Here is a 12,832-nt window from a genome sequence, read left to right as displayed (position 1 = left end):
GAATTAAGAAGCAGAAGGGCCTCTGAGATCCCTTGCTTTTTAAGGGCTAATATTTTTGGATTTCTCAATAGAAAGGTATAGGAATTGCTCAAAAATCGACTTTTACCATAGTCCCGGAAGACCTAGTATCATATACCATTAGATTAAACTCGTCGAGTACGGCAAATCTCTGTGTATGTATGTATTAGACCTCTCACCATTTTGAAAAAGTTTTGAAATATACATGGGTCAGCTCAAATTTTTGGTCTAGGTGTGAATTTAAGAACTTTCGCCAAAAATGGCTTAATTTGGACATGATTTAGAGGTGTTTCCAATCAAAAATCGTGTTTTGCTATGTTTCCATAGGTAGATCACTTACACTCTGATTTGATAAGTCCTATATGCCTACATATCATCAAAGGTTGTTCCTTACACATAGCTTAACATGTTTTAACAGGTGAACATAGCTCTAATCGCAATAGAAAATTTGTTAATTGGATTTTTAAATAGAAAAGAATACCAAAACCAACAAAAAATACTACTAGTTTTCCTTCGTTTTGATATACCCTTGATGAGCCCTTCTTCCGGATCTACGTCAAGATATCACTTCGTGGAGGATTCCTTGTGCTTTCGTCGCACCTCTTTCTTCTGCTATATCACGGAGCCTCACTTGGTCCATGAAATTATTTTGAATTCATTGATTTAACTCTCGACGCTTCTCTTGCTTCTTGTGTCAACCTATTACTTATTATATATATATATATATATATATATATATATATATATATATATATATATATATATATATATATATATATATATATATATATATATATATATATATATATATATATATATATATATATATATATATATATATATATATATATATATAACTTAAACCTATTTTGAATTTGAACATTTCTCTACTTATATTAAAGTCGTAAAGGGGTCATCCATAAATGACGTAGCATTTTTTGAGTGATTTTTAACACCCCCCTCCCCCATCGTAGCATTTCGTCACAAACCTCTAAATACCCCCTCCCCCCCTGATAAATACGTAGCTTGACGGTAACCCTACCCCTCACCTTGTCACCGTAAAAAAATAAAAAAACGATGTCAGTTAGATGAAACTGCAAATATTGTGGTGACATCAGGTCAACCCCTATTCCCTGTAAAAAAGCTACGTAGAATAACATGACCCCTACCCCCCCCCCCCCCTACCCCCCCCTGTCGTCATCACAAATTGCAAAACTCCCCCCTCCCCCATATGATGCAACGTCATTTATGAATGCTCCCAAAGGAGAAAAACGCTATTGAAGAGCTGGCAGCAAACATCCATTGGGCTATTCTGGCCGTACTGCGTGCGATGAAAAGAGTGCCGAAAGAAATCTATTCTTCGCAACGATCTACCAGGAACGTTGAAGTTCAGCTTTGCAAGAAGCACAAGGCAGTCAATGTTGTCAGCGAGAAGATCGAAAATAAAAAGTCGCTGTAGAAAAACTCCTGTTTCGTAGTGTAGGCAGATTGATGAGAGCACAGCGATGTGCATATGGTGGTAGTTCAAATCGATTACGCCAGGGAAGCCGTCGAAGTGCATACCAGACGAAGCTCTTTTGCACACGTTCTATACGATTAATCTGCACGGTGTGATACGGGGCCCAAACGATAACTCCATATTCTAGAATACTCGGGTGTTTCGTTTGATGAGTCCTAGTACTGCATAGGCTTTAGCAGTTACTGCGTTGGCGTGTTCGATGAAACGTAGCTTACGGTCAAGTATAACACCAAGGTTCTTGATGGAAGAAACTCGTTCTACTGGAACAGCCTTCACAGCATACTCAAACATAATTGGCGAGAGTATTCGTGTGAATGTGATCATGTTGCATTTCTGAATATTTATAATCATTCCGTTTCTATCACACCGTACTATGATCCTATCGATGTCCATCTGAAGTGCACAACAATTTACCAAAGTTGTTATGATGCGTTAAATTTTCAGATCATCTGCTTACATCACTTTGCACGATCTCAATTCGCTGCAAATGTCATTCATGGCGCTACTTTGTTGGTCCCTTCGCCACTTCCTCTGCAGCTCAGAGAGTATACTCATAACCACTCTGTAGCGTCCCAGACATGCTCATCGTGGCTCATCTTTTCGATGATATTGTCCACTGTCGCATTAGGCGAAACCCTTCGGACTTCTTCGCCTAGGGCATTCGAAAACTACGTGTTCCGGTGTCTCTTGCACGTTCACACACTCCGGGCAAAAGGGTGTCCAAACCGATGCAGGTACTTCCGGAAGTATCCGTGCCAAAACAAAAACTGCGTGAAAGTGAAGTTCACCTCTCCATGTTTCCTATGTACTCAAACAGACAATATTTGGGATGAGTCGGTGGGTCCACCTTCCTTTCTCCACGTTGTCCGACTCTGTTTGCCACTTAACCAACGAGTCCGCTCGGACCAGTCTCCTTGCATTACATTCATTTCTCCGCTGGTAGCATTCTACGTCCTCAGCCAGAGTGATGCAGATGGGAATCATCCCGGCAATTACGCATATCGCCTCCAAAGATATCGTTCTGTAAGCACTCGCGACACGAACAACCATTAGGCGAAACGTGCTTGTCAACTTCGTCCGGTTCAGCTTTGAGTTCAGTGCAGCAGCCCAGGCCGATACGCCATACCTCAGTATTGAGAATAAGACACTCGCTAGATGACGTCTCATGCTGCATCTTGCTCCTCCGTTATTCGGCATGATCCTCGCCAATGCGTTAGTTGTCCTTGCAGCCTTCTCACATACATAGTCGACATGGCTGTTGTAATTTAACCGATCGTCGACCATCACACCCGGTGCTTCAGTGCATGCATCGATGGGCCGCCAACGCTGATCTCGACACGCTGGATTTTTTAACAGTTGCTGACCAGCACTACCTCGGTCTTGTAGTGAGCCAGCTGCAACTTGATGTCAGCCATCCAGGTTTCCACGATGCCTATTGTCTCTGCCATCAACTTCTCCACCTCCCCAAGGGTCTCGCCGGTTATCGTTAGGACAACATCATCTGCAAAGCCGACGATCTCAACTTCCTTGGGCAGTTCCAATGTTACCACTCCACGAAAAGTAGCTTATACGATGTCCAACTTTTCCGGGATGAGTCACAAATTCTCCGTCTCGTAAAAAAAAATTCAGGTAAAATTCATCTGATTTTTTCCTTTCACCAGAGAAGGTCATACTTTCTTGTCGCGGAAATCAACAAAAATGTCAAAAAATACTCAGCATTTCCAAGAAAACCGACAAAGAAGTAAGATAAGCTTGTTTTCTTATGTTTTAGAATAGCGCAAGCGAGTGCAAGAAGAATCCTGTGATCAACTCATTCGCTCATTCTCCGGTGAATTTGGAAATGTGAATTTTTATTGTCGTAGTGACAAATTATCCAGACTCATATACTCATATGAGTGATAAATACAGACATCTGTAAAATTTCGTACGAATCGTTTATATGGTTGCAGAATAGTAGTCCTACGGATTTATTATGTGACGTCCAGTCACATATAAAATTCCCATTTTTTTTTTCAATTTTTTTCATGAAGTTTCAGAAATCGAATTCGTATTTATGGTGCCAAATGTTTTTAAAATGCATGTAACGTCGAGATTTTATGTTAACTCGAATACAATTTTTGACGTAGGACTACGTCTTTGTTTTCGATATGGGGGTGCACTCTGCAAATTCTACAAAAATGGTATGTAACGAAAAGTGGTCCAATTTTAAACGCATATAAATCAGCCATCTCACGATAAATTTTCAATTTTTTTGCACAAATCGCCCCGAAATACTTCTAAGAATAGATTCCAACAGATAAACCCAAAGATTTTTGATATCATAGCATTAAAAAATTAAATAATATACAACCTTGTCAAAATATCGCGCAGAAGATAGCGCTTCCCAAGCCCTGTACGACAGATTGGTGTACCTAGCGCGCTACGCTTCTATGAATGACGTCATCATCGACTATTTAAAGAACGGACTTGGCCAGACACGCTCAGTTCCCTGTTGAACGGCTGGCGAAGCAGATCACTGCGCTGTGTTTTTTACAGCCAGTGTAGCTGAGTTAGAAGTCCGTTACACTGGCTTTGGAGGGACGCTACACTGTGTCGTCCAACAGGCGACCGCTCCAACTGCTTCCTAAATGCCGCTGTAATATTGCCAGTAAATTTTTGATTTAACTAGCACATGTATTTGCTGTTTGCGCTTGAAATTAACCCTCTAGTGCCCAAATTTTTATTTGGCTAGAAAAAACTTTTGTAGGTGGGTTTCGTGATGAGAATAACGAAAATAATGTTGATAATTCATGTAAGCAATGGATTTTTCATTAAAGCCTTAAAATAAGTAGGCCGCCTAGAGGCGGTGTTGTGCACCTGGGCGAATAAAAAACAAAAACTTTTTTTTCTTCTAGTTACTTCAACATAAGCGAATTCAGATGGTTTATATTTTGGCTTCCATCAGAACGCAAATTACCTAAGTTAAGGAGTATTTCTCTAGTGCTTTGGTTGTTTAATTAATGACTTCTAATTTATAGTAGGGGAGACCAGTGTCTGCTGGCTATGGTTTCACTTATCATGTTTTATTTTTTAATTTAAGAAGATCATGTAAAAGAGAATTTTCGAGATTCTTCGGGTGAAATTCCGAAGTAAACAAACAAAAAAGAACAAATTTTGTTTGTTGTTACGTATATTGTATATACGACCACGGAAAGCTCTTTTCGCGAGCTATCGAAAAATCTAGTCATTCGTAGAATAGCTTTGAACTAGCTCTAAATAACAAAAATGCTGAAATTTAAAGACTTCACCTAGGGTAATGAGCCTATTTTCGCCCTAACCATGGTAAGCCGGTGGTTAGAGTAGCGTTAGCCATCTTTGTTCAACGCATTTGAAAGCAAAGATACTAGTGCCAATTCATACGCATTGCATCAATTGTATTCCGAGTAATTAATGAAATGGTGAGGCACCCTCCCTAATACGACTAAAATGGGCTCTTCACTCTAATATGCTCGAAAACATAACGCTTAACGTGAACGAAACAGAATGTAATGCAACATAAGTACATGGGAGAATAGATTACACAGTACTTGAAGTGCAGGACTATAAACAGCACCATATGTCTAATAAAAAAGGAGAAAAAAAGATTCCGCCAACTTACCCCAGACTCCCTTAAATATAATTAAATGATAAGGACATCCATATTCTAACAGCAGCATTCACCCAAAGATTTTAAAACATGCTTCTTTTCAGCTAAAATTGCACATAAATCTAGTTTCGGTACGATAAGTAACTACAAAAGACTGAATTTTTTTTCGCCCAGATGCCCAACAACGCCTTTAGGCGGGCAAAGTGTTTTACCAAAAAAGCTAAACTTCCGAATTATTCCACTAAACCAATTCACATCTACAGTGAAATGCTAGTAACAGGCTACTCAAAAATATTTTTTTAGTTATTAAAATTTCCAAAAAGAGTTAAATTTTGTTTAATAAAGATTACCACTAAACACAAAATATTTTTTTTCCAAGTTTTCATCGGATTTTCAACTTTGAGCTTCAATTGCCTTTAACAGAAAGCTACGATTATTCAATCAATGTGTGTGTATGAAAGCTGTGAGCGTTGGGAAGAAATGCTAGTGCGGATGACAACATACAATCATGTTTTAGAAGTTTCATTTAGATTTTTAAAGAGACCGCCTAGAGGCGGTGTTGGGAACTAGAGGGTTAAGTAATGTAGTGGTAGTAATAAGCTTCCCATTTTGGTTTAAACGTAAGGACAGTTTTTAAAACTGGATTTGATTAATTAGGTTAGCTCATCTCAGCAATTTTATCAATTCTGTAATTTAAAAGGAATTTTACGGAACTTGGTGAATTTGGCCCCACTTGCAACTGGTATAATAAACCTGCACAAAGTGTTGCATAACGCAGGACTGTTTTGGAACAAAATGTGTTATCATTCAGCCCTTCGCTATGCAAAATCACGATATTATGAGAGATGGGCTAAGCGCGGCCGTTCCTTTCAATCGGGAATGGCCACGTTGAATTTTGGTGAAATGCGCTAATAGTGTCGTGGTGGTACTAGTTGTCTCTTTCGCTCTACCCATCATCATCAGCGTTGACTCATTTTGCATTGTGCGCATGGGTTCAATGTTTGTGGCGAATGTGTTGGTAGGTAGGGGAATTGGCGGTAAAATGAACACGTTAAGCAAAGTCATTATTTTCTAACTAATAAGTGAATGAGATATTACAATCACCTTATATGTTGCTTGTAATACATGTTTTGTACATATGTGGTAAAAATACTTCGTCATAAACACATTTTTTCAAACATTATTCTTGATTTCTAACCATGTCCAAAAATGAGACATGTTTATAGCGAGTGAGTAAATTGAACATATTGCGGTGGTAAAATGAACAGCTTCTGGTGACTTGCAAAATGTCCTGTATGTATGCAATGCGCAGCGTTGGAAACCATTTTTCCGATCAATGCTAATCTCCCAACAAATCATGAGCTTTGCATACACACAGGGCATTTTGCAGGCAAAAAAAATGTCACGGAAGAATTGAATTTTCATGACGTAATATTAACCATTTTACAATCCTGTGGCATCGAAACACATCTACAAACTTAGGGTTATCCAAGGGTGTTTGAACTTTTAGGATCTGTTTGAGTGCAACTAGAAAGCTTGGTCTATACATGAGATGTGATTATATTGTCAAAAATTTGATTTTTCTTCACCGGTCCGGGTGTTTGTCCCACACACTAAGTACTAAAATAAATATTTTACATTAAGTAGTATAGTCCTACGTCTACAGTTCGTGCAACCCAATAGGGCTGCCCCTTGTAGTTTTTTCTGACACAAATTGTTTTCTTATAACTTAGCTGATTTTTATTTCGCGATACAGAGAGTGTTATTCTATGAAGTTAATTTCCACACAACAATTTAACATATTCAAAAGGAGCCTCGAAAAAATGCGATGTACACCTTGGTGTACACCATAACTCAAAATCTTCTGGACCAATCGTTTTGAACATTTTGCACAGTTCTTCTTTAGAATTGTCCAGAATTCTATGGGAGCTGTTCACAAAATTATTATTATTATTATTATTGCAGTGACTTGTTAATTGTTTTTTAGCGAAAATTGGATTTTGACTTCAAAGTGCTACGAAGAATTAAAACATCGAGCAAAATATAAAACCAGGTGTCCTACCTGGGGAATTGGAGAATTATATAAAAAAGAACTGTGCAAAATTTCAAAAGGGTCTAGTATATTTTGAATTATTATGCACACCACAAAACAAGCTTTCGACGAGATGCCTCCGGAGATTTACTCTCACTCGCTTAGTTTTCGGCATTTTACAAAGCAAATTTGAAAAAAAAATTGTTCAATTGAAGTATCATTATATGGAAATTCAATGAAAATTCTAGCACTTTCTGTACCGCCACAATGTGGCTTGTTACCGAATTAATCCCACTTAATTTTAACTTCGAATATTTTTTTGCATATTTATGATAAAGTCTTCAAGAAAAAGTTTAAGCCTTTAACATGGAAACCCATGCAAAAAGTCAATATGATTTTGACTTTTATTTGATAATCACCCCTTAGTTTGCAACCTTCATGAGCCTCTAGACTTCGAATAAAATAAAAGCGATAAATTCTCGTCAAAAAGTCGAAATATTTTCTTCCATATATATGAAAGCTCGCAATATCTATCGGCTAGTCGTAAAGTCACCGCTTAAACTATTAATAGGCATAATCAAATATCGCAATTAACCACATATTTCAATGAATATAACAGTTTTAATCAAACTGAATATATCGCATCATATTGCCCAAATATTTTGGTATCATTATGTTATATTTCTGTATGTTCTCCCCATTTCCCACTGCAAATTTCAATCATTTGATAAGTCAAAATGAGAGTGATATCTCAGCCACTATAACCACATCGTGTTAAATAGACATTTTACAAAACGATGTTTAATCCGCTTCCTGCGTTTTTAATTTGTGTACGCCATAAGTGTACTTTCAAAGTATATTTGCAAAATTTGAGCATTGTATTCTAAACATTGTAAGAGATACAGCCAAATATTTTAAGCGATGCAGCGCTTTGAATGTAACGAATAACGCGCAGCGCGACGATCGCCTTTTCTCGAAACGACGTTGCGGGCACTCTTACAAAAAGTTTCAACAACACTTAAAGATTCATGCACATATTGTTACAATATTTTTTTAAAGTTTATTTGGAACGGCTAAATGCGTTAGCATAGCTGAGCCGTGGATGTTTTAAGTTTTTACAATAAGTAAAAATAAAAAGGTACTAAGAATGTCTATTTGCTAGATCTTGTTGATGCAGTTTGCTGCTTATTAAGGTTCCCGTCCATGTCATCATCGGTACTGTTTTCTTGCTCTTCACAATCAGACGCTCTTATTTGTTTCTTGTTCTTACGGGTCACTGTTGTAAATCCGTCTTCATCGGTATTTGCTTCTTTATTGGCGATGCTAGTTGTTGGTTTAGGAGCGTTGTCGTGGTCGTTGTACCTGCATTATTGATTAACCCTCCGGAAGTCGCGCTTATGGCCCACTGAACGAGCAGAGTCAAACCACGTCAAGTGGGCCTCGAAATTTCCACAAAATCACCGATTTTTATGAAAAATATTTTTTTGTATAGGGGAGATGGAGTGTATCTTTTGGTATAAATATTTTGTAAAAATTGCTTTTTTTTGTTTAAATTCTAGGCTTTTAAACTTTTGAAAAAAATAACATTGTACTTTTTCAATTTCTTATTACTCAAAAACTACTCAAGATAATTGCATGAAACTTTGCACACTTTTAGAATGATGTTTACACTATCATATAAATATATATTTATGGAATATTTGTTTCAATAACAGTAAATTACATGCATTTTTAATAAACAATTTAAAATATTTTCGTGTTCTCGGCGCTATAAAAAATAAAAAAATATGTCAAATGACGCGGAAAACGTCTTTAAAGATATTTTTGTCTTTTTGCTCCTATCCAGAGATATGGTGTTTTAAGTCACGCGCTATGCTCTTTCAACATGCGACGCATTTCGATAATGCCCACGATAACGCACTAAGCACAGCCCACGCGAACTCGACCAACTGGCATACTCAAACTTGCGTTCAGCACATTGCGGTATCTATCATTTAGTATGCAGTAAATTCTGTTTTATAGCAAATCGTACTTCTATTATGTAGAACGTCGTTAGTTCTATTGTTAAAATTTAGTTTAACATGTGTTAATTAAAATTTTTGTCATAAATATATATATATATATATATATATATATATATATATATATATATATATATATATATATATATATATATATATATATATATATATATATATATATATATATATATATATATATATATATATATATATATATATATATATATATATATATATATATATATATATATATATATATATATATATATATATATATATATATATGAAGTAACTAAGTAACTAAGAATAATTGCGACCATTGTTAGATTTTTTCCTGTATTCTGCATTTATTCAGATTAACCATATATCAAAACTCAAACCACCTCGCAAACCGAAAACGAAAACACCGTACTCAGTATATTAACATAATTGTTTAGCCGTTTAAATGCGGAATACAGTAAAAACATCTTACAATAGTCACAATTTATGCTTAGTCACCTCTGGGTGGAATGAAAAGATCGAACAGTACATTGACAAAAACGTTCGTAAGTTTCGCTCACAATAAGTGCTCTAAAGCATATATGTTGTATATATATCGTGCACTTTACAACTATAAATCCTCATTTTAGAGTTGCCACCGCTCCGGATTTGACCCGTAGACTCCGGTTTTTGGAGCCGATCTCCGGGCCTCCGGGTTTTGTATCAATGTCTCCGGATCTATGGCGACAATGAATATTTCCGTTGCCCCTCTACTGCCTGCTTCACTCTACTTTTGTTAGCTGTGGTGGAGGGCAATCCTTGTTTGGCTTATCGTCCACAGCGAGAGTGGTTGGGGCTTTTGGTTTTTTTTGCGTATGCCGGGGAGTTGAATTTTCACACATATATAAATCGACGAAATGGTTCACAAATGCGAAAAATTGATAGTTTAATGAAAAAAGCTCAGAACAGTGGTCTGCATTATGCTTTGCCAAATAAAATAGACAAATAGACTGCAAGAGCTAATACTTGTCTCATTTAAATTCAGCAGGTAGGTCTGGTTTCAACGAATACTCGTGCTTCCATACAAGCCTATCCCAGGTCAGTAAAAATCTCCGGGTGGAAGCCTTGCCGGAGGTGGCAACACTACTCATTTAAGACAATAATTTTAATTAACAAAATTAACTGTTAAACTAAACTTTAACAATAGAATTGACGACGTTCTACACAATAGAAGTTACGATTTGCTATAAAACAGAATTTACCGCATACTAAATGATAGATACGGCAAAGTGCTAAACGCAAGTTTCAGCTGGCCAGTTGGTCGAGTTCGCATGGGCTGTGTCTAGTGCGTTATCGTGGGCATCATCGAAATGCGTCGCATGTTGAAAGAGCGCAGCGTGTGACATAAAACTTTATATCTCTGGACAGGAACGAAAGGGCAAAAATATTATTGAAGGTGAAGGTTTTCCGCGTCTTTTGACATATTTTTTGATTTTTTATAGCGCCGAGAACACGAAAATATTTAAAATTGTTTATTAGAAATGTATGTAAATTACTCTTATTGAAGCAAATATATATATATATATATATATATATATATATATATATATATATATATATATATATATATATATATATATATATATATATATATATATATATATATATATATATATATATATATATATATATATATATATATATATATATATATATATATATATATATATATATATATATATATATATATATATATATATATATATATATATATATATATATATATATATATATATATATATATATATATATATATATATATGTTAGTGTATGTAAACATCGTTCTAAAAGTGTGCAAAATTTCATGCAATTATCTTGAGTAGTTTTTGAGAAATAAGAAACTAAAAAATACAATTTTATTGCTTTCAAAATTTTAAAAGCCTGTATTTTAATCAAAATATTTATACCAAAAGATACACTCTATGTCCCCTGCACAAAAAAATATTTTTCATGAAAAACGGTGATTTTGTGGAAATTTCGACGTCACTTGACGTGGTTTGACCAGCCACTAGTGCACTAAGACGATTTTCAGAGCAGCGTGGCTTCGGCGCATGTTTTTCCGCAGTTGGCTGTATGGTTACAGAATTGGCATGTTGGGATCTGCCCGGGATATGTGATTAGCGTTGTTTGCTTATAGGTTACGCCTTCCCTCGGTGATTTGCATTCGAGAGTCATGTGAGAAGGTATTAATTTAGTCAGTCGCATCCTCACAATACGAACGCAGATGGGAATGCCGGAGAAAAAAATTCTCTAGGTGTCATTCGTAATAGATTCTACTTCTCCATATTGCGACATGATTCGTTTGATGTAGTCTTCCTTAGTGAATGGATACGCACGTCCACCATGTCGTTTTCCATATGCACGGGGATCTTGATTCTGGTGTTATTAAATTCGACCTCGCGCTGCTTGTTATTCTTTGCAATGAAGTTTTCGGCCTGTGCTAAACTTCTAAACGTTATCAAAACACAGTTTGTGACGTGGTGTGGCTGAATGTATGAACTTCGGCGAAATTAAGCTTCATTTTAACTTAAACTAATTGGTCCACTTCTTAAACTGTGGATCCAACACGAGTTTTATTAAAGTCGATCGAAATCGTATTATCTCGTAGCACGGGTACTTCTGTTTCATTTAGCAAACTCATATCACTCCGCAGCCGATGTGCTTCACTGGTGCCGATGTGCTTCACTGGTGCCTATAGCCTGATATAGCGTACAGATTTTTTGCTTTTACTTTGCACGAGATCAGAAGATAGACTGGTTGTTACAATATAAGATCATAGAGACAGTTTTTGTACATCTTATTACATCGGATTTCATTCATTAGATTTTTTCTCTGTAGATCATTTAACCCTCTGCTACCCAAATTTTTGCTTTGCTTAAAAAAGCAATTGAAGATTGTTTTTGTTATGAGAAAACCGAAAAATATATTGCCAGCTCTCGAAAGCTACGGATTTTGTATTTAACTCCCAAAAATGCCCAACACTGCCACTGACGAGTCAAGATTTTTTTACTAATAACTTTAATTTCCACATCACATCTCCATAATATAATTTTACGGCTAAAGAGAAATACTACAAATTAGCAACTTAAAAATATGTTTTTTGTATTCTCCAATAATTTATAAAAGATTAAACATTTTTCAACAAAATTACACTTTCATACACATTATTTTTTCGTTTTCAGCTTTCAACGTTGAATTTATTCAGCATAGTGATTTCAAAATCCACACAATATATTTGTATGATTCATGTTATTGTTGTGAAAATGTTTTCATAGTGGTTTAAATGTTCTACATTTCTATGTTAAATTTTCCCCGACCCGCCAAAAAGCGGGATTGGGCAGCAGAGGGTTAATACGTTTGGCCATCTACTTAAACCGAATACTCCTCTGTGGAACGACTAGAACAATTTAGTGATGGTACGAAAAAGCCACACATGTGCGGTGGGGGCATAGATCCTACAAAAAGTGAATAAATTTAAATTGCTCAAAATAATATCTAACATCTGTCGATTTGTTCATAAAAAGCATGCGCTTTAGTCGAGAAATCTATCTGTAAAAAACCTTCACCACCCTTAGCAA

General features: G+C 36.0%; 1 protein-coding gene across 4 annotated transcripts in view; it reads left to right on the top strand.

Annotated features, from left to right (window-relative positions):
- LOC131682674 (short neuropeptide F) overlaps positions 1 to 12,832 on the top strand; it is a 132,080-nt gene that overhangs the window by 38,977 nt on the left and 80,271 nt on the right. The window lies entirely within an intron of this gene.

Source organism: Topomyia yanbarensis, chromosome 2 (assembly GCF_030247195.1).
Source record: "Topomyia yanbarensis strain Yona2022 chromosome 2, ASM3024719v1, whole genome shotgun sequence".
Taxonomy (NCBI): domain Eukaryota; kingdom Metazoa; phylum Arthropoda; class Insecta; order Diptera; family Culicidae; genus Topomyia; species Topomyia yanbarensis.
Note: the sequence above shows the minus strand (reverse complement) of the source record. Positions and strands in the feature narration are given on the sequence as shown.